The sequence below is a fragment of the Heterocephalus glaber genome, unplaced genomic scaffold (genome assembly GCF_053883595.1).
Source record: "Heterocephalus glaber isolate CG9 unplaced genomic scaffold, H.glaber_assembly_v1.0 deba00001504, whole genome shotgun sequence".
Classification (NCBI taxonomy): domain Eukaryota; kingdom Metazoa; phylum Chordata; class Mammalia; order Rodentia; family Bathyergidae; genus Heterocephalus; species Heterocephalus glaber.
This window is the reverse complement of record NW_028258324.1, coordinates 25,440,773-25,463,886: the sequence shown is the minus strand read 5'-3', so window position 1 is coordinate 25,463,886 and position 23,114 is coordinate 25,440,773.

Below are 23,114 nucleotides of genomic sequence, written 5' to 3'. Positions count from 1 at the left end.
ACAATCCAAAAATTCATTTGGAACCAGAAGAGACCTAGAATAGCAAAAGCAATTCTAGGCAACAGAGACATGGCAGGGGGTATCACAATCCCCAATTTGAAACTATAGCACAATACTACTGTGATAAAAACAGCATGGTACTGGCAGAGAAACAGACCTGAGGATCAGTGGAATAGATTAGAAGATGCAGAAACAACTCCAGACATACTCAGCCACCTCATCTTTTACAAACGATCCAACCACACTCATTGGAGTAAAGATAGATTATTTAATAAGTGGTGTTCGAAAACCTGGATTTCAACCTGCCAGAGATTAAATCTAGACCCATACCTATCACCATGCATTAAACTAAGATCGAAGTGGATTAAAGATCTAAATATTAAGACAGAAATGCTAAACTTGGTGGAAGAGAAGTTAGGTAGAACTCTTGAAGACATTGGCATAGGATGAGACTTTATGAACAAAACCTCAGTAGCATGAAAACTAGCAGAAAGAATCAACAACTGGGATCTCATTTTATTAAAAAGCTCCTGCACTCCAAGAGAAACCACCAACAGAACTAAGAGACAACTTACAATGTGGGAAAAAAAAATTAGCAGCTGTACCTCTGACAAAGGACTACAATCTTGAATATTTAAAGAACTTAAAAAAAATCAGAGCCCCCCCCCCCCAAATTTAAAGGCCCAATTCAAAAATGGGCATCTGAAATGAACAGACATTTCTCAGGCAAAGAAGTAAAAGCAGCAAATAAGTACATGAAAAAAATTTCAACATTACTGGTCATTCTAGAAAAGCAGTAAAAACAATATTGAGATTCCACCTCAACCCAGAAAGTATGGCTGGTATCAAGAAATCAACTGCTGGGGATTTAGCTCAGTGGTTTTGCCACCTGCTGCACAACCTCAAGGACCTGAGTTTGATCCCCGGTACAAAAAAAAAAAAAAAAAAAAAAAGAAATCACCCAATAACAAATGCTGGCAGGAGGGGTGTGGGGAGAAAGGAACCCTTCTCCATTGTTGGTGGGAGTGCAGACTGGTGCAACCACTTTGGAAATCAGTATGGCAATACCTCAAAGAACTAGGGCTAGAGGTCTCATTTGACCCAAATATTCCATTCCTGGGTATCTTCCCCAGAGTATTAAAAGAATCATACCACAGTGATATATGTGTATCCATGTTTATAGTGGCACAGTTCGTAACAGCTAAAGCTCGGAAACAGCCCAAGTGCCCATCAACTGGAAACTGGATAAAGATGTGGTTTTTAATAAAATGGAGTACTGCTCAGCCATAAAAAATGAGAAACTAGAGACATTTATAGCTAAATGGATGCATATTTAGGCCATGCTCTTAAGTGAAATAAATAGGAGACAGATGTGTAAATACTGAATAGTTTCTCTAGTGTGAGAAACTGAAAGTGTAAATAAGGATTAAATCGATTAAAACAAGTAATTGATAATTCAAAATAGGAAGAAAATGTCCAAAGGGGTAGGGAAGTGGGAGGGGAAGGGGAAAGGAAAGAAGGGAAAGGAAAAATTTTGAGAAAAGAAAAAAAAATGGAAACAAAGTCTATATAAATAGGAAGGATGGAGGGGGTGAAGGGCACATGGGTAATGGTGAAAAAATAAGAACCAAGATACATCATGTTACAGGTATAATCACCCAATGATAAATGTAAACATATTGTGTACCTAAAATGTACCAATAAAAGAATTTAAGCAAAAAAAACCAAAACCAAAACCAAAACCAAAAAGAAAAACCAAACAAAAACAAATCATAGATACTACTGGATAGTTACCAGCATGAGTTGATAAAAACCTGGAAATATGCATTCCAGAGAAAGAATCTATATCTTGGTGGTATCTGGCACAGAAATACTTTTCTCGAAATAGTTCACAATTTTATTTAAAGTTAATGTCTATGTACATGGCAATGTTACTGAAGTTTATCAGGTATTAATGTCTATTGTGGTTCACCATAAAATTGCTTTATCAAATTTTTATCTCATTGATGCTTGTGAAGTCTCTTTTCACAAGACTAATGATGTTCCTAGCATTATGTTCCATTTATTAAACTAAAACCCTGTACAGATTTAATTCCTCTGAAAAAATGTAAATTATTTTCTCCTTCAATTTAGGGATCTCTAATTGGAAGAGCCACATAATCACTTTGTAGGAATTGGAACAAATGCAAAATGAATACAATTCCTGAAATTGAGTGCATTAAAATGAGTAAAGAAGAAATGAACCTTTTCTGTTAACAAGTAAATATTATACAATCAGCAAAGAATACCCCATGGGAATACAAACTAAATTTTCTCTGTAGATTAAAGGTTTGCTTACCCAATATTAGTCATATCTCTTTTGGTTCCCAGGAGATGCTAATTCCAGGAAAATATCTAGAGGAATCTATGGGAGGTAATTTTTATTTGGCTCAAATGACACACCAGGGATTTCTTAAATCTAAACTTAAATAGATTAAATTTACTTTTATTTACAGTCTCTTCAAATAACTTTCTTTAAAGTCATCATCTTAAGTAAAGATTCTTGACTTGTCCTAAGTTCTCCCTTAGTTACAAAAAGCCAGGTGCAGTGCTTTCAAATTTAAAAAACCAATATTCTTTATTTTAATGATCATTTTGTAAAAGGCAAACCTGATATGTTGTGATGTTCTTTTCCTTTTCATGGCTTTCACACTTGATTAGAAGCCTCATTACTACTGGTATTGATGTAGTAAGCACAAATATGTATATGCATTAAGTTTCCTTTTGTAACAGGGACATTAAAAAGAGCATACCATGTTCCCATTCTCAAATCACATGTACTTAAAAACAAATCATGAGTTTGATCTCCGGTACCAAAAAACAAAACAAAACAAAACAAAAAAACCAAATCATGGTTTAACCAAATGAACCTTCAGCTGCATCAGTAATGAAGAAGATACAATTCCTAAAAGTGATGTCTTTAAATATTATAAAAAAGGGAATTTAAAAAATGTTCTAGCAATATAAAAATAGTTTCCATCTTGCTTACATACCATGCTGTGTCATTCCTGGGCGACTTAATGTTTTCTTTTCCCTCTGATGGAACCTAGTTCCCATTTCTCTTTTTGCCCATTAGTTTCTAGGGGTGCCCACATTTTTCATACTCCATGATTAACATGTCATCTAAACAAGGCTTCCCTGACATCTACACTGTCCCCCTCCTGATGTCCCTGGTATGTTGGTTTATGGCTTTTTCCATCAGATTATGAGCTCTGGACTCTCGGGAACTACAAAGATAATGAGGTACCCCTCACAGGGTTCTGCCAACTGGAGAGAAGTTTCTGAATTCATTGCATATTGTTTAATAAAATTTATTGCATTAGGTAGCTTTTAAGGATTTTTGAAGTTTAGCAAATATTACCCATCACATGGTAGATACATTTGGAATGTAAATATGATTTTAAAATAACCTGGGGACCAATACTAAAGGTTTTATAAGCTAAAGATGCCATCACTAGATTCTTTGTGTTATTTTTATCCCTTTGAAGATTATTCTCTGTGAAATTTAGTAAAGTAAGCACAGTGTCTAGTTTTCCCTAAGCTGTGTTTATGAAATGCTGTGTTTAACACAGATATTTTCCTGAGTTAGATAAATTCCTTACAAGTTCATCCATTATGCACAAAACGCTTGACCTTCACTTCATTTCAGTCCTCTTCTAATCAATTTAAATATACCACTGCCTAATTCTCACATATTTCAATATTTATTCCACACCTTCAACCTCCCCTTCTCCTCAAACAACCCTGAGAGGAAGAGCAATTATTTGAGAAAATGAAATCAAGTAAATAAACTCTATTAAAAGAGAAACCAAGAAGCCAGTCATATTAAAGATATCTAGGGTTCCTGCATCTGGGTGAAACAACAATAAATATTTATTGTGATGCTTCTTTTTATGAGCATTTCAAAACCCCTCTGTGGTAATAATGCCTTATCAGGCAAACCTATGTTTTAAGAGAAACTGTTTTCATTTAGATAAATGAAAACAGAGGCAAAAGAAAATGATGCAAGGTTCACCTTGTAAAAGTCACAAATTAGATACAAAACACTGCCACAGGCAAATCTGAATTCAATAAAATAAAGCAGGCAGTCATGAACATAAGGTAATAGGCTCATCAAATGAGGTTTTGTATTTTTTATAATGTACATTTTATGGGGACCAGTGTAAAAACTAGTCAGTAGAATAAAATATAATTTAAAAAACAAAATTCAACAAGATTCGTTTTCTAAATTGAACAACTTGTGTCAGATTCACACCAAATGAAAGACCAGGAAAAAGTCCCTCTCCTCCTAATGCCTTATGAAATTGCCTGCAATGTCTCATGTTTTACTGCCATGTACCACTCCCATGTACCACTGTCCAACCCAACCTCAAGAAAAACCTGTTTCACCATTAATAATATTAAAACATACAGACACAGCTTTTAAAAAATTTTAGTTGTTGGTCACTGAAATTATTCATAAGTACCTTTTACCCAGTTTTTATTATATTTCAGGTTCTATTTTAGGTGTCTTACATGCATTATATCATTTCATCTTCACAAATTTCCAGAAATAAAGAGACTATGCCTTTTTAAACAAAATTCATTTATACTAAAATATACATAGTATATGCCATGAAGACCTTATGTTGAACCATTGTTCTTAACCTAAGGAATCAGGCCTCATAGTTACATCAAGATCTGGGTTTCCTTTGAACTTCTACAAAATCATAAATCTATAGAAGTGTGTGTGTTTTTCTTATTTACAAGCCTGCATTTCCATTACTGTTAAGTAAACAACATACCAGGATCCTTTTCCTTTATTGCTGTCTTTATCTTCCAATGCTTAACAGATTCTCAGTTTCTGATCCTCTGTGGATCATACTAACTTAAAATAAACAAAATCCAAATAAGATAGAAGTCTGGTATTTAACCATGAATCATCTTATGTATCACTGTTCTGCTAGGATCTTTTGAAGGTAGAAACATGACAAATGTGTATGTTTCAAGGTTGACATAGTTATAAACAGAATACTAGAATACTGTGGTGTGCAAAAGTGGAGTTACGTGCAAATTAAGGAAGTGAATGGCAGGAATGGAGCCCTCTGAAAGAGCAATGCTTCACTCAAGTTTATGAACTGATTTTTTTAAAGGAGTAATAAGAACCAATGGAGAAAAAGTGGCCTAGAGAGATACTCAGTAAAGAAGATTAAGAATTTAAGTGGAAGAATTCACATGTACACACGTGAAGGCACACAACTGAATAGTTGCTCTGACAAATTACACCTAGATTACTACCACTGGAGCACAAAGTGAAATAGAAAAAGGAATGTATTCATGAGAATCATTCTCGCTGCTGTCATAAATAAATTTCCAAAATTCAGTGGTTTAACAGCATACATTAATTTCTCATTCATTTGAGAGATCTGTGCATGTTCTTGAATGGTGAGTATTTTTATTTACCCCTATATGGTGATTCAAGGGTCCAGATCCCTTCCATTTTGTAGTTCTGTCGTCCCATAAAACTGTCTCTCTGATATCTATCTGGCAAAAGGGAAAGGAAAAGGAGGAGAGGCATATGTACTTCTTACAGTGTCTTAGCCCAGAAATGATATGTCTCATTTCTGTCGATAGTCCCTGAGCAAGAGCTAGTCAATTGATCCCTCTCAGATGCACCCAGAGCCATAAATATACGTTTTGGCCAGCAACTAATTTTTAACAGTAAGTTATGCTATTGTTAACTAGTATAGCAAGGAAGAACATGAAGGATAACGACCAGCTAGCTATCTCAGGAACAAGGAAATTCTTGTCCCTTTAGCCATGTTGACTTCTTAGGAGTTGAAATTAGAACTGAAGAGTGTATGAGACGGTTGACTTGTTGAGGGAGCCCAGGTGGTAGAATAATAGTTACTTTTCTACCCTTTGGTAAACTCTTGATTTTTCCTGAGCAAGTGCACTCCCATTAAAGAAACAATGAAAGAAATGAGGTTCAAAATTTCAGATTATATGAAATGCTCACATTTACTTAGCATTATTGCCTTGTTTATTTAATAACATGCTTGGAGCACTTATTATATAACAGGCATGGTGCTTGAAGAACAGAGCTATAAGTACATCTCTAGGTAGGTGGGATTTAGAAGAATAGTGATCAACATTTTTCAATACCAATTTTTAATGGTTACCACATATTCATAGTCAACAACAGTGGCTCACGGTGATGATGATTTTCAACCTGTGGGATGTTCTCTCCCATCCCCATTTGCCAAGCGAGTCAATGGTAAATCTGTAACTATGTGAATGTTGATAAAGGTGACTCTAATATGACTTTCTTTGGCAGGCCATCTCCCTATTCTGTTCCTAAAATTACTGCTTTTAAGACTCAGCTATAACCTCATTAAAACTTCTTGTGTTCAAGACTGGATGGATTCCATAGGAGTAAACCAGAGATTTTTGTAGATAGAGTATAAATGCCTAAGAAAGGAGAAAGGCAATAGAAAATGCCCACAGTATTGAAACACAGATATTCATATCCTATTAAATAATAACTTTTAGCATAGTATATAATGATTTTAGTCAAACATCCAGTTGTGTAATAGCTAGCTAATTACTAAAGAAAGCTTTTGCACAGATATCTGTGTGGATGCTTTTGTACTCAAAACCATAGAGAAAAATAAGATAAAATGTACAGATAAAAGTATGAGAAGAAAGTGCCAGAACTTAGTGTTTTTATGTGTTTTAACAATGCTAATATTATTGAGATACTGTGGAATAAAAAAGGATCAATTACAATGGGTGTTGAAAGTATTCAGTGAAATAGCTCTCTGCTGAGTTTTAGGTCTATTGAAAAAATGTATATTATAAAATCACTAAGAACAGTTTGTCCCAAAGCAAGTACCGTTTTGCTTATACTTTGTTGTATAGCATCATATTATCTAGATGAATTAAAAACCACTATAGTTTGTAACTTCACAGTAGGCAGAGGCTCTGTCATGAATTCCTGTAGAAGGAAGCAATTTGCTTCTGTTGTAGATAGATATCAATCCTCAACTCGGGTTCCACAGGCCTGGAATAATTTTTCACCTTCTGTCACTTTGAGGTCAGTTTCTTATTATGAATGAGAAGCTGCCTTTGCCCTTCAAGAAAATGAAATGAAACTAGAATCACCTTCTAGCTTCCACTGCCTGCTTTCCCAGCCTAGTATTTCAGCGTTGGAAGACTTTATTTTGGATGTCATTAAATATAGCTAGTGATCCCTTAAATGAAATGGATTAAATGGCAAATGGCCTACCATCTCCTACCCTTTAGTTTATATAGTCACTTGAAAAAATTCACAATTCAAAATATGATTTATAAAGTAACTCATTTCTACGTCTAAAAGAAAAAGTTTCATTGGTGATAATGTTGCAGTATATGCTAATGTAGTAGTGTTTTTCAGCAATATCTTCTTACGATAGTAAAGAAACTACTCTTTTTCTTTTGACTTTTCTTTTTTTCTTAGTACATGCTTGCGGTATATGATGCTCACATTCATCTTGGGGAATTTATCCATGTCCATAACACTCTCAATATTTTTGTCTCCTTGCCCCCTCCAACCTTTCTTTTCCTCCCTATTTACAAATGCTCTATTTCAATTTTTTCCCTTTTTTCCTTTTAAATCACATTTCTCTTCCTTCCCTTCCCCTGCTCCCTCCTCTCTTGTTTCCTTTTCCATTTAAAAAGGTTCTCCCTACTTCCTAATATCTATCTTCTATTTTACTCCTTATTTATACTTTGGGTTTCTCACACAGAAGAAACAATGTGATATTTAAACTTGTGTGTCTGATTTATTTCAGTTAAGATTATGGTCTCAAGGTGCATCCTTTTACCTAAAAGTGAGGCTACTCTTTTTTGTTTGTCTCAATTCAGGATTGAAAGTTCAAAGATTTTCATGCAGAAATAAAAATATAATCTTCCCTAAGATATCTTTGCTGTTAGGGAGTTTCTGCCCTTTAGGAATCTTCGTACGTGTATGATTGTTTTGATTTACTTATTTGTATTTGTTATTTCTCACAATTTCTTACAAATAACTCGGTCTTCAAAAGCTAAAAATATTCTATAGTTCTGAATGCATCCTAAGCTATATCTTTCTGTCTGTCTGATTATCTATTATATGTATACATATAAGCATTATCTAATGATATTATCTAAACACATTATTATTGATTTTAAAGTATTTTAAAGCTAAACAGTATTACCTAAAACACACCCTTCCTTTTGTTATTTCAGAACAGAAGTCATTTTTGTATAATGAGATTCTAAATTGATTGGACACTTGAGTAAATATAGACCTAAATGTTACTGAGGGGAAATTTGGATAAAATACAGAAAAGTTTTCATTTTTCAGAGGACTGATATTTGGTTGTAAAATTCACTAGACTTAACAAGCATATATGGGACATATCCATCAGTCTAGAAGGTGAATATAAAGGTAAAGTGAAACAAAAAAGGAATCTCTAGGCTCTTTGTCTCTGAGAAGTGACAATTTAGGACTGGACTTAAACAAGGGACTTGTGAATAAAATAGCAGATCAGGAAGTAACAGTTGCAGTCCTTTTCCATGCCTCACTGTTTTCTTTCCCACTGTCAGAACTATTTTAATAATCTAGGATATGTAGAAATTAACATGATCTACATACTTAGTAACTTTTTGTTCAGAGGACAATAATATATAAACTGAATTTCTCACATAAATGACTGAAGAGGTCTTTGTTGACATTACCATTCATCATAAGATTTAAGTTAAGGGATTTAAAAAGCAAAATATTCTTACCTTATCCATCTTCATTAATTTTCCTCAGTTACATAAGAAGGTTGATGGAAGGAATGGAAATGCAGCCAGGAAACCTGTGGCAAAGTGTATTTTTATATTATGGTTAATGAAAATGAATAAACTAAAAAACTCCACATCTAACAAAGTTTTACAAACTATAATCTAATAGGGAAAATATTATCATGCAGGCTATCAGAAAAATATTGACTTTTTTACTTCTACCCTACCTTTACCAATAATAAGTATTAACATTTTTTCTCTGTTCTAGATCAACAAAACATAATTAGAGTGACCATAGCTCATGTGGACAAAGAAGAGGAGGACTGTTGGGTACAAATAGATGTTCCAACCTCTGAGGGCTGCTGTGTACACTAAAAACTTTTTGCATGGTATTTGGTGCTATAGATCAAAGACTTATATATCCTTTCACCCAGAACTTCCACTACTAGGAACTTATCCTATGAAAAAGGTAGCAGAAGAATATACGAAGATAAATATATAAAAATGGTTTTTCTTCAAAGGCTTTGGTAATGGTTAAAAAATTCTTCAAAATAGGAAATTATTTAATTTAATAGGATATCAATTGAAAAGTAACTGAAATAAGTGAAGTAGGCTGAGTGTAGGAAAAAACTGACAGCTAAAATAGGGAGAGAAAAACTCTATGGGCAGCTATAGCAGGTGGCCGCTACCAGGGATGTTGGCTCAGCCTGGCCACAGTTTTTGATTTATTAAAAGTAACTGGAAATGTATATTTTTAAAGATATTTTCTGAATTTTAAATTTTTGGGCAGAAAAAAAGGCAGTTTTGGGCTCTGAGTCATAGACTGATGACATACAACATTTCAAAAAATTGTAGTCATGGACAGCTTGCATAGTGACATTTGGGTCAATAAAGACTACACATGTGATCTCATAAGATTATAATGGAGCTGAAAAACTTCCAGTCTATTGATGTTGCGCTCACCACAGTGTTGTAGTGCGGTGCATTACTCATATATTTGTGGTGATGGTGCTGTGAACAAATCTACTATGCTGACAGGCAAACAAATATATAGCAATACCATTATGTACGGTACCTAATACTTGATAATCATAATAAATGACTGTTACTGATTTGAAATATGTTACTTTCTATACTATGCCTACTTGCAAAAAGTTTACTGTGAACAGTTTGCTATACTACACTGGCAGCAGCCTCATACATCTTGTGTTTACTATGTCTCCTGATTGCATTGGTTTTTCTTATGCTTGATTTATGCTTGTGTTGTTTTGTTCATCATGGCCCTAGGAAAAATAGACTTCTCTCTTTCTTTCTCCCTTTCCTATGTTCCATATAGTCTAATGTGTAGTTGGCTCCGTTGATGTTTCATAATAAGAAAATTGCTGAACTATGCATTTCTCAGAATATATCCTGTCATTAACTGTCACGTGGCAGTATATGACAACCTATATTGGGCTGGGGATGTAGTTCAGTAGTGCCATGCCTGCCTGGCAAGAGCAAGGTCCTGAGTTCGATTCTTAGCACAGAAAACAAACAAAAAACCCCCCAAAACTATAGTGGAACAAAATGCCATTACCAAAAATGATGCTATTGTTGTATTTTTATTGATGTTTCAAAATAGACTATGTAATATAATCCCAATTTCTGAAAGTGCAGCTAATATACACTTATTTGTTGCATTTGAATGGAGAGAGAACAGACTTGCATTATAGCCACTAAAATATTCATCATAACTATCTATGAGTGAGGAAGTCAGGGACATTTTGAACTTAGTTTTTCTAATTTTTCTACTTTAAACATGTATTGCCTTATAAAATTTAAGGAAAAGTGGCAAAACACGTTTGATTTTACAATGGAGAATAGAATACATCATGTGACAGGAGTTCAGAATAAGAAGAATATGAAGATGGCAGTGAATTTAACATAAAATTAACTATGCACTAAAAGTGCTAGGAAAACTTAATGAATTCAAAAGCCACTTTGGCAAATAGGTTTTGTATGAGTTGCAGGGCTACTTTCTAAAAGGGTACCAAAATTTCAAACAACAATAAGACAAAGTCTCTTCCAAGAGTTCAGAATCTAATGAGGATCTCCCAGTGTTACCTTTTAATTGTAGAACATAGAACTGCATTCACAGTATAAAATGAGGATGTAAGAACAGTGGAATTTTGTGATTGGAAAGAGTGTAACTTGGGTGTTTTTTTGCCCTGCTTTAAAGTCAGGATGATAAATCTCAGAAATCAATATAATTATGAAATTACACTTGATTATAGCCAGGAAAATGCTCTAATGTAATGTAGAACAATTTCATAGTACAGACAGAAAATTAAATACAAATAATTTTATAAGAAGATTCTACACAGAAAAGTTGTAAGTGCTTATGTTGTTTTCTTGACATAATTAGACAAATACAATGTTTCAAATACAGGAGTAACTCCCCTCTTGTTAGTGTTAAGTTTTTTATAAAGCAGGTATTTTGGAAAAGTTTCAACAGGTTTAGTAACCAAAAAATGCCCCTTATCATTAAAAGATGTAAAGAGAATCACAGATCCCAAAGATAACATTTTCAGAAAAAATTAGCCTGTTTTTTACCAGAGTGAAAAATATCAAAGAATTTTTTAAAAATGAAAATTCCTGTCAGAATTTTAACTTAAAAGCATCTTACAGAACCTCACAAGAAGCATTAAAGACAGTTAAAATGTATAAGTAGAGGAATCACCAAATGAAGCATGAATTGACATGATAAAAATGTTTAAATGTCATAAAACGGTGGTGTGGGATGCTGAGTATAGAGAATACAATAAAACTGAGGAAACTGGCTGACTAAAAACAGCATATATAAATATGTGACATATAAATATAAGGTAATGATCCTAGAAACTAATAAAAAATCCTGTAATATCCATATGCTATAAACATTCAGGAGGAAAAATATCTATAAGTTCTAGTAGAAAAGCATATAAAACTTTTTACATAGGTTTTCCTAACAATAATCCTAGTTACAAAAGGCATTGATAGTAATACCTTCTAGGTTAAGTAGAGGGAATTATGAATGCATTTTTTAAAAAATGGAAAAAGCTTATTATTTAATTTAAAATTTTTTAAAATTTTTATTTCAAATTGACACAGTCATCATACGTATTTGTGGGGTACAGTATGATAGTGCAATATATATGTCCATTATGTATGCATATCACCTTGGACTTTACCATTTATTTGTGTTGAGAACAATCAAAATCTTCTCTACTAGTTGTTTTGAAATATTCAGTTTTCTACTGTTAATTATAGTTAACTGGACTGGGGATTTAGCTCAGTGGTTCTGCCACCTCCCTCGAAAGCACAAGGACCCAAGTTCAATCCCTATATAAAAAAAAATTATAGTTAACCTACTGTGCTGTAGAATCTTAGAAATTATCCCTCTTATTCAACTGCAACTCTGTACCTGTTAATCACCATCTCTCCAAGTTCCCATTCCCACACCCTTCCCAGCCTCTCTTAATTACCATTCTATGCTTTCCATTTATGAGATCAGCTTCATAAAAGTGAGACCATGTGGCATTTGTCTTTCTGTACCTGACTTATTTCATGTGACATAATATCTTCCAGTTCTATCCATGTTACTGTAAAAGACAGAATTACATTCTTTATAGTAAATGAATAATATTCTATTATGTATACAAAGTCAAAAACTGTATACACACTTCAGGAAAAGAATAACCTGTATAAATATTTTAATACTAAATTTATTGAGACATTGTGAGATTAATGCAAGTTCCTTTGGCATCTGCAATTACAAGAGGTGCTCAAAAGTAGACATTTATTAGTACAGTGAACTGCTGCTTGGGTAACCTTGGTCACTGAGATTGTTGCACATTCACTTTCAGTTTCTTCTCTAAGGGCTGGAAGTGTAGTGGGTTTTCTGTGCTATATGACATTGCCTAGGGTCCCCCATATGAGGGTAACACCATCCTATTTTCTTTTTTCCTGAAGTATGTATACATTTTTTTTGGTGGACTCTGTATATTCCGCATTTTCTTTAACCATTGATTGTTACCTAACTTGATTTGGTATCTTGGCTACTGTGAATAGCATTGGAATAAATATTTGAGTGCAGATGTCTTTTTGACCCACGAATTTCAATTTCTTGGATATATACCCAGGAGTGGGATTGAATTTTTTTGGAGGGGAGAATTGATACAAGTTGCTTTATGTAATTCAGGCTGGCCTTAAGCTCACTATGGCTGAGACCAGGCTGGTCTCAAACTTCCCTCACCCTCCCAAGGTTAGAAATGCATCCACTTATCACCATGCCTGGCTTCCCAGGTAGTGGGATCTTTGGGTCATATGATAGTTCTATTCTAGTTTTTTTTGAAGAACCTACATATTGTTTTTCCATAATGACTATGCTAATTTTACAATTCCACAAATAAAGTATGGGAGTTCCCCTTTCACAACATTATTACTAGCATTTACTATTTTTTGACTTTTTAGTAATAACCATTCTAACCAAAATGAGATGATAACTCATTGAAATTTTTAGGTGCATTTCTGTGGTGATTTGTGATGCTGAGCATTTTATTATATCATTTGTTAGCCATTTCTGTATCCTCTTTCTGAGAAATATCTATTCAGGTCATTCACTTGTTTGTTTAATCAGATTAGTTATATATAGAGAGATATATATTTGCTGTTGAGTTGTTTGAGTTTTTTATGTATTGAAATTGATCCTTTGTCAAATGAATAGTTCAGAAAGATTTTTCCCATTCATTAGGTTTTCTCTAGTCTGTTGATAGTTTCTTTTTAGTTTAATAGTCTTTTATATCAAACTGAAATCTTTTTAATTTGATTTAGTTTAGTTTGTTAATTTTTGCTTCTCTTGCCTGTGTTTTCAGTTTCATAGGTTAAAAAAAAGATCTGTACCCAGATCAGTGTCTTTAATTATTACTTCTATGTTTTCTTCTAGTAATTTCATAGTTTCAGATCTTATGTTTAAGTCTGACCCATTTTTAGTTGATTGTTGTATATGATGAGAGAGAAGTATCTAGTTTCATTCATTTGGATGTGGCTTTCCAGTTTTCCCAGTAGCATTCATTGAAGAGACTTTCCATTCTCCAGTTTATGTTCTTCTGCCTTTATAAAAATCAGTTGGCTGTAAATGTGCGAAATTATTTCTTGGATCTCTGTACTATGTGTGTTTTTATGCCAATATTCTGTTTTCATTGCTATAGCTTTATAGTGTGTTTTGAAATCAGGTACTGTAATGCCTATAAGCTTTGTTTAATTTACTCAAGAGTTTTTGGCTTTGGAGGGGTCCTTTGGAGCTCCACCTAAATTTCAGTAGATTTTCTATTTCTATGAAGAGCATTCTTTGTATTTTGATTGGAATTGTATTGAATCTTAGATCATTTTGGGTAGTATGAATATTTTAACAATATTAACTCTTCCAATCCATGACTATGGGAAACTTTTCCTTTTTTTGTATGTCTTCCTCTATTTCTTTCATCAGTGTTTTGAAATTTTCTTTGTAGATCATTTGCTTCCTTAGTTAAATTTATTCATAGGTATTTTATTATTTTTGTAACTATGGTGAATGGAATTGCTTTCTTGAGTTTTTTCTTCATATTTTCTTTATTAGTAGTATATTAATAGCTACTGATATTTACATGTTGCTTTTGTATCCTTCAATCTAACTGATTTTATTTTTATTCCAATAGTTTTTTTGGTGGTGTCTTTAGGTTTTTTTATATATAAAATTATGTCATTTGCAAACATGGTTAATTTAATAGCCTCTTTTTTATTTGGATGGTCTTTTTTTAATTCGCTAGTTAAGACTTCTAATACTTATGGCACATAAAATATGCCTCAAGAAATTTTAGGTGACAAAAATCTTCTACAGTATGTTTTCTAACCATAAATTACTTAGTTATAAATAAATAATAATAAGACAATTAGAATATACTCAAATAGTTGGAAATAAATAATAATCTATGGGACAAAGAAGAAATTACACAAAAATTTCACTTCTCTGTTTTTTCTTCATCTCTTGAGATGGATATATAACTTCTTGATTTTATAATTTTCTTCTAATATAAGTATTTTCTTTCTGAATTGCTTAGTTATCTTTCTTATTTGATATGTTGTATTTTTCATATAAATCTGTTCAAAATATTTTTAATAGATCTATTTTAGTGAATGTTACATATTTACTAGAAAAAAATGTGTATTCTGTTATTCCTACGTATGTTATCCTAAAAAATGTCAATCAAGTGAATGTGGGTGACAATGTTCAAATATTGCAATTGTTTACTTAATTTTTAACTCTATGATTGATCTATTATCAAGAGATGTTATAAATTACCAATCATGATTCTGAAAAAATAAGACTTCTAATACTAGATTGAATTTATGGTGAAAGTGGAATCTGTGTCTTATTCTTGATCTCAGAGGGAATGACTATAGTTTTTCTTCATTCAGTATATTGGCTGTGAGTCTGTCATATATGGTCAGTGACTGAAACACATGGGGAATACCTAAATTCTACAAAAACTTATTACAGGAAAGGATATATTACCAAGAACAGTGGGATAAATGTGTTAGAAGCAAGGGGATTAATGGCATTGTGTCTCTTGCTATCTTACATTCTTAAAAATGTTAAATCTTGATTGTATGCTTTGATTACACATTGTATACTCTTTATTTTGTTGATATATAAACACTTTTAACTAATTATCTGAAGAAATTTTCATTAAGTTTGAATTTTATTGCATGCTTTTTCTGTACCTCAGAAGATGATTATATGGTTTTCATCCTTCATTGTGTTAATGCAATATATTATTTTTATTGATTTGAGTATGTTGAACCATCATTGCATCTCTGGGTTAAATCTCACTTGATTATGTCTGTTACCTTTTTACATGCTATTGGATTTGTTTTGCTGGTATTTTGTTGAGAATTTTTGCATGTATGTTCATCGGGAATATTGGTCTGTAATTTTCTTTATCTGTGCACAAGCATGTGCATGCATGCATGTGTCCACTAGTCTGCTTTTGGTATCACAGGAATGATGGTCTTGTAGAATGGTTTTCGAAGAATTTTATCCTATTCCATACTTTGATGTAGGTTGAGAGGAATTGGAATTAGATCTTTAAAGCTTTCACAAAATTCAGCAACAAAGCCTTTCAGTTCTGGGCTTTTATTTTTTGGAAGACTTTTTATTACAGATTCAATCTTGTTACTTGCTTTTGGTATATTTTTGGTTTTCTATGTACTCATGGTTCAATTTTGGTAAGGTATATGTGTCTGCAACTTAATCATTTCTTATAGATTATCCAACTTGTTAGCATATAATTGCTCATAAAAAACAATTCATTTCATTGACCCGTTTAATATTTTTTTGGCCTCTGTTCATTTGGGTTGTGAACTTTGTTATTTCTTTCCTGCTGTGAATTTGGGGTTTGTTTTGTTTTTGCTTTTTAAGTTCTTAAACTTTCATACTTAGGTTGTTTATTTGAAATTTTTTTAAATGTGGGAACTTATTACTGAAATTTCCCACTTAGTACTGCTTTTGCTGTATCCTATAGGTACATTATTTTTAAATTTCTTTGTTTCAAGAACTTTTTTTATTTCCCTTGATTTCTTCATTAACCTGTTGCTTGGTGAGAATGATGTTCCATGTATTTGTGCAACTTCTAAAGTTCCTTCTATATATTTCTAGTTTTATTTCATTATGGTCACGGAAGATACATGCCATAATTTCAGTTATTTTTAAATTCTTGAGACTTGTTTTGCACCTTTACATATGGTCTATCTTGGAGAATATTCCTTATGCTCCTGAGAAGGATATGTATTCTTTAACTGATGAATGAAATATCCTGTAAATGTCCGCTAGTTCCATTTAGACTATCTTATAGTTTTACTCCAGTGTTTTTTTTTGTCATATGATCTGTCTATTGATGAAAGGGGAAGTGTTGAAGTCCCCAACTATTGTTATATTAGAATTTCAGCCTCCTTTTCTATCTAACAGTATTTGTTTTATACAATTGGGTACTTCAGCATTAAGGGCATATATATTTCTAATTGCTATTTCCTCTTGTTGAATAGATACTTTTATCATTACTTGTGTGTTTTTTAAAGTTTTGATTTAAAGTCTGTTTTATCTAAGTGTAGCTACTCTTGCTAACTTTTGTTTACCATTTACATAATACGTATTTTTTCCATTTCTTAACTCTCAGTATTTGTCTTTACCAGTGAAGTGAATTTCTTGTAGCAAGATATTATTGTGTCTTTTTTTTATTACTCAGTCTATATCTTTTAACTGGGAAATTTAACCTGTTTATAATAAAGGTTATTATTGATAAGTAAAGATATATTCCTGTCATACTGTTAATTTTGTCTGGTTTTTTACATCCTTTGGTCTTTTTCTTTCTCTATTGTTGTATGTAGTGGTTTTGTGAATTTCTGTATTGATAAATTTTGTTTCTCTTTCTCCTTTGTGCGTTTGCTATGGTAGTTAAGTTAACATTTTTCTGTGTTTTCATCATTGTAGTTACTATCCTTCTAGTAGTTACTATCGGTTTAGTGTAGAATTATCTTAAACATTTTTATAATATCTAGTGGTGATGAATTCCTTACATTTTTACATGTTTTGAAAGAGTATTTCTTTTTGAATTCTGGAGGATAACTTTTCTGGGGATAGTATTCTTGGTTGGCATGAATGTTTTAAAAAATGTCACTGAGATTTTGTATAAAAAGTTGTTTATTTTCTTTAACTTCAAAAGTGCAGACACAATAAAACTCAGAAGAATGCAGTACCAAAATGAAAACAATTATTATTACAAAAGGAAAAGAATTAAAAATATAAAGAACACTGGTCATAATTCAGACTCAAATATAAAATTTAGGTTACAATTCTGTACTTTTCTTGGAATATTTCATTTTAAAATCACATTTTGAGTTTTCATTATTTTCATAAATAACCTTTCTTCTGGTTTTTAATTTTATTAATTTAAATATCCCCCCCTCTCCAAATAAAGCTAAATTGATGTTGAATTAAGAGACTCTTGAACATATATTCTTGAAGACTATCTGGTAGTATTTTTATCATCCCTTTGATTGATTTTTAAAAATTTTATTTTATTGGTACATTTTAGGTATACAATATAATGACATTCATCATAGGAAATTTGCACATTTACATAATCTCTCTTGGTTCTTATTTTTCCCCCTTCCTCTGCCCTCCTTTCAACCCCTCTATCCCTCCCTATTTACAAAGACTTTGTTTCCATTTTTTTCATTTTCTCATATTAATTCCATTCCCTTCTTTCCTTTCCCTTCCCCCTCCCACATCCCCTTCCCCTTTGCCCCTTTTCTTTCTGTTTTACACTATCTATTATACCTTTTAGTGGTTATTTACAGTTTCAGTTTCTCATACTAGAGAAACTATTCAGTATTTACATGTGTGTCCAATTTATTTCAGTTAAGAGTAACACCTCAATGTGCATCCATTTAGCTATAAATGTCTCTAATTTCTCATTTATATGGCTGAGTAGTACTCCATTTTATTAAAAAAACCCTCACATTTTCTCTATCCAGTCTCCAGGTGATGGGCAATTGGGCTGCTTCCAAGTTTTAGCTACTACAAATTGTGCTGCAATGAACATGCATGCACATATATCACTGTGATATGATTCTTTTAATTCTTTGAGGAAGATAGCCAACAGGACTGGGTCAAATGGGACTCCCAGTCCTAGTTCTTTAAGGTATCTCCATACTGAGTTCCACAGTGGTTGTACCAGTCTACACTCCTACCAGCCGCGGAGCAGGGTTCCTCTTTCCCCGCAGTCCCGCCAGCATTTGTTATTCGTTGGTTTCATGACAGCAGCCATTCTTTCTAGAGTGAGGTGGATTCTCAGCATTGTTTTCATTTGCATCTCCCAAATGACCAGTGATATTGAACATTTTTTCATGTGTTTATTTGCCATTTCTACTTCTTTGTGTGAGAAATGTCTATTCATTTCAGATGCTCATTTTTGGATTGGGTCTTTCAATTTGGGAGGACTGATTTTTTTAAGTTCTTTATAGATTCTAGATAGTAAACCTTTGTCTGAGGAACAGCAGGTGAAAATTTTTTCCCACATTGTGGGTTGTCTCTTCACATTGCTAGTGGTTTCTCTTGCTGTGCAGAAGCTTTTTTTTGGTACCGGATATCAAACTTGGGTCCTTGCGATTGTGCACCAGGCAGCAAAACCACTGAGCTAAATCCTCGGCCCTGCAGAAGCTTTTTAATAAAAAGAGATACCACTTGTTGATTGTTTGTGCTAATTCACAAGGTTTGGTTGATAAAATCTGTTCCTACACTAATGTCTTCAAGAGTTCTACCTAACCTCTGTTCCAGCTGGTTCAGCATTTCTATTTTAATATTTAGATCTTTAATCCACTTTGTTTTAGTTTAGTGCATGTGAGAGATATAGGTCTAGTTTTAATCTTTGGCAATTTTCCTGGCACCAATTTGTCTGGCACCATTTATTAAAGAGGCTATCTTTCCTCCAGTGAGGGTGTTTGGCTCCTTTATCAAAGATGAGGTGGCTGAGTGTGTCTGGAGTTGTTTCTGCATCTTCTAATTTGTTCCATTGCTCTTCAGGTCTGTTTCTTTGCCAGTGCCATTCTGGGTTTTTTTGTTTGTTTGTTTGTTTGTTTGTTTTTAACCGCAGTAGCTTTGTAGTATAGTTTCAAATTGAGGGTTGTGATACCCCCTGCCATGTCTCTGTTGCCTAGAATTGCTTTTGCTACTCTGGGTCTCTTCCTGTTCCAAATGAATTTTTGGATTGTTTTCTCAAGGTCCATAAAGTATGCTGCTGGGATTTCAATTGGGATTGCACTGAATCTGTATAGCAGTTTTGGAAGTATGGCCATTTTCACTGTGTGGATCCTTCCTACCCAGGAGCAAGGGATGTCTTTCCATTTTCTGATATCATCTTCAATCTCTCTTTTCAGAGTGCTATAGTTTTCAGAAAAGTGGTCTTTGACTTCTTTTGATAGGTTGATTCTTAGGTATTTTAGCTTTTTGGATGCTATTGTGAAAGGAATTGGTTACCCTATTTCTGTCTCAGTGAGTCTGTTGTTCATGTAGAGGAAAGCTATTGATTTTTGTGTGTTGATCTTGTAACCAGCTACTTGACTGAATTTGGTTATTAAGTCTAGAAGACTTTTGGTGGAGTTCTTTGGGTCTTCTATATAGAGTATCATGTCATCTGCAAATAATGACAATTTGACTTCTTCATTTCCTATCTTTATTCCTTTTTCATTTCTTTCTCTTGTCTAATTGCCATGGCTAATGTTTCCAGAACTATATTGAAGAAGAGTGGTGATAGTGGACATCCTTGTCTTGTTCCTAATTTTAGTGTGCAGGATTCCAGGTTTTGACCATTTAGTATGATATTGGCTGTTGGTTTTTCATACATGGCTTTTATCAGATTGAGGCAGAGACCATTTATTCCAATTTTTTGTAGGGTTTTGATCATAAATGTGTGTTGGATTTTGTCTAATGGTTTTTCTGCATCTATTGAGATGATCATATGGTTTTTCTCCTTGGCTCTATTGATATAGTGTATTATATTGATTGATTTGCATACGTTAAACCATCCCTGCATCCCTGGGATGAATCCCACTTGGTCAGGGTGTATGATCTTCTTGATGATCTTCTGCATTCTATTTGCCAGCATCATATTAAGGAGTTTTGCATCTATGTTCATTAGTAAGATTGGCCTATAGTTCTCTTTTTCAGTTGGGTCATTTTCTGTTTTGGAGATCAAGGTGATGCTTGCTTCCAGGAATGAATTCAGGACTATTGCTTCCCTTTCAATTTCACTGAAGAGTTTAAACAGTAGTGGAAGTAATTCCTCCCTAGATGTCTTATAGAATTCAGCAGTGAAGCCATCAGGACCCAGTTCAGCATTAGGTTGTTTAATTGGGCTCGCTAAGTTTTCCTAATATGAATATTTACTGCTATGACTTTCCCTTGTAAGACTGCTTTCATTGTGTCCCATAGATTCCGATATGTTGTATTGTCATTGTCATTTAATTGAAGAAACTGTCTGATTTCTTCTTTAATTTCCTCTGTGACCCATTGGTTACTCAGAAGTGTGTTATTCAATTTCCATGTGTTTATGAAATTTTTGCTGTATCTTTTGCTATTGATCTCCAATTTCATCACACTATGGTCTGATAATATACAGGGGATAATATCAATTCCTTTGCGCTTACTTAAACATGTTCTATGAGCAAGTATGTGGCCTATTTTGGAAAACAACCTGTGTGCAGCTGAAAAGAATGTGTATTTTGATTTTGTGGAGTGGAACCCTCTGTAAACATCTGTTACGTTCATTTGTTGAAGAGATTGATTGAGTTCTAGTATTTCATTACATAATTTTTGTCTTGTTGATCTATCTATTTGTGACAGTGGGGTATTGAGGTTCCCCACTATTATTGTATTAGTGCATATATGACTTTGCATGTCTGTTAGTATTTGTTTTATATAGTTGGGTACACTAGTGTTTGGTGCATATATAGATTTATGGTTGTCATGTCTTCCTCCTGGATTGTTCCCTTTGCAAGGATATACTGTCTTTCTTTGTTTCTCTTAATCAGTTTTGGTTTGAAATCCACTTGATCTACAAAGAGGATAGCTACTCCTGCTTTTTTTCAGGTTCCTGTTGCATAGAGTATTGTTTTCCATCCTATAACTTTCAGTCTATGAGTTTCTTTTTGCACTAAGTGTGTTTCTTGTATGTAGCATATTGTTGGATTTTTCTTCTTGACCCATTCTGCTAGTCTATTTCTTTTGAGTGGTGAATTGAGACCATTAACACTGGTGGTTATAACTGATATGTATTGACTTATCCTTGTCATGGCTTTTTCTTTTTGTTGGATTCTCCCCCTTTCCATTTAATTTCTTGTCACACCTGATGGATTCATTCTTCTGTGCTTCCTCGGGTTGTGATCCACATTGTCTTTCCCTAGGATATTGTCTAAAAGTTTTTGGAGTGCTGGTTTGGTATTCATGAAGTTCCTAAGGTGCTCTTTGTCATGAAAGTATATTTCTTCATCAATTTTGAAGATAGTTTTGTAGGGTACATCAGTCTGGGTTGGAGGCTGTTTTCCTTTAGGGCTTGCAATATGTACTCCAAGCTCTTCTTGCCTTGAGGGTTTGCATTGTGAAGTCTGCTGTGATCCTGATGGGCTTTCCTTTGTATGTGATTTGTTTCTTTTCATCACTGCTTGTAGAATTTTGTTCTTCTGTTGGGTTTCTGGAATCTTAATAATTATATGCCTATGTGTAGATTTTTTTGATCAAGGCTAGTTGGAGTCCTATATGCCTCACTTATCTGTATGTCAAGTTCTTTTCCTCTGCTTGGGAAGTTTTCTGCCATCACATCTGTGAAGAGTTTTTTTATGTCATCTGCACTCTCTCCTGTTTCTTCACTGACTCCAATCTATCTTATGCTGTTCTTCTTTGCATCATCTAGCAGGTTCTGGATTGATTTCTCATGGTCCCTTACAATTTTAAAGCAATTTTTCTTTTCCTGGTCACTAAGTGCAATCTTATCTTCTATATCTGAAATTCTGTCCTCACATTGGCTCATTCTGCTGTATAGACTTTCAGTGGAGTGGAAATCTGTTTGCATCTGTTTTATTGGTATCATTTGTTTCCTATGTTGGGATTCCATCATGTTCCTCAGCTTCTCTCTAGATTTATTAATCATGTCTTGCACTATGAGCACAATTTCTGCTATTATCTGAGAAATTATTTCTGATTTTGTTTTTTCCAGATCCTCTTTTGTTGCCAATTCAGGGAGTCCAGGTGATTGAGTATCAGAGTGTTCCATCTTGTTTCCCTTTGGGGTTCCTGTAGTTGATCTGGAAGTCTGGTTTTGAGACTTATGTATGTGTCTTCTAGTTTCTGGGGTGGGGGTTTGTGTGCTGCTGTCACCTGCATGGCTCACCTCCTTTACGCTGGGAGTGATGGTATGGAGGCCCAGAAGCCTCCCTTGCTGACTGATTTTTAAAATTAACTTTCTCATCAAGGCCAGGACTTTTGCTAGTTTCCTGGGCAGAACCTTGAGTGAAAAGAATTTTTGAAGCAAGTCAAGTATGTGGGTCCAAACTTTTTCTACCCTATGACCCACTCTTCCTCAGTGGGAAGTCAATGCATAACCCATGTTCCTAAGCCAGTCCATGAGGATGAGATTAGAGTACTTCTTCTGTAAGGACTCCTAGAATTTCAAGTAGAC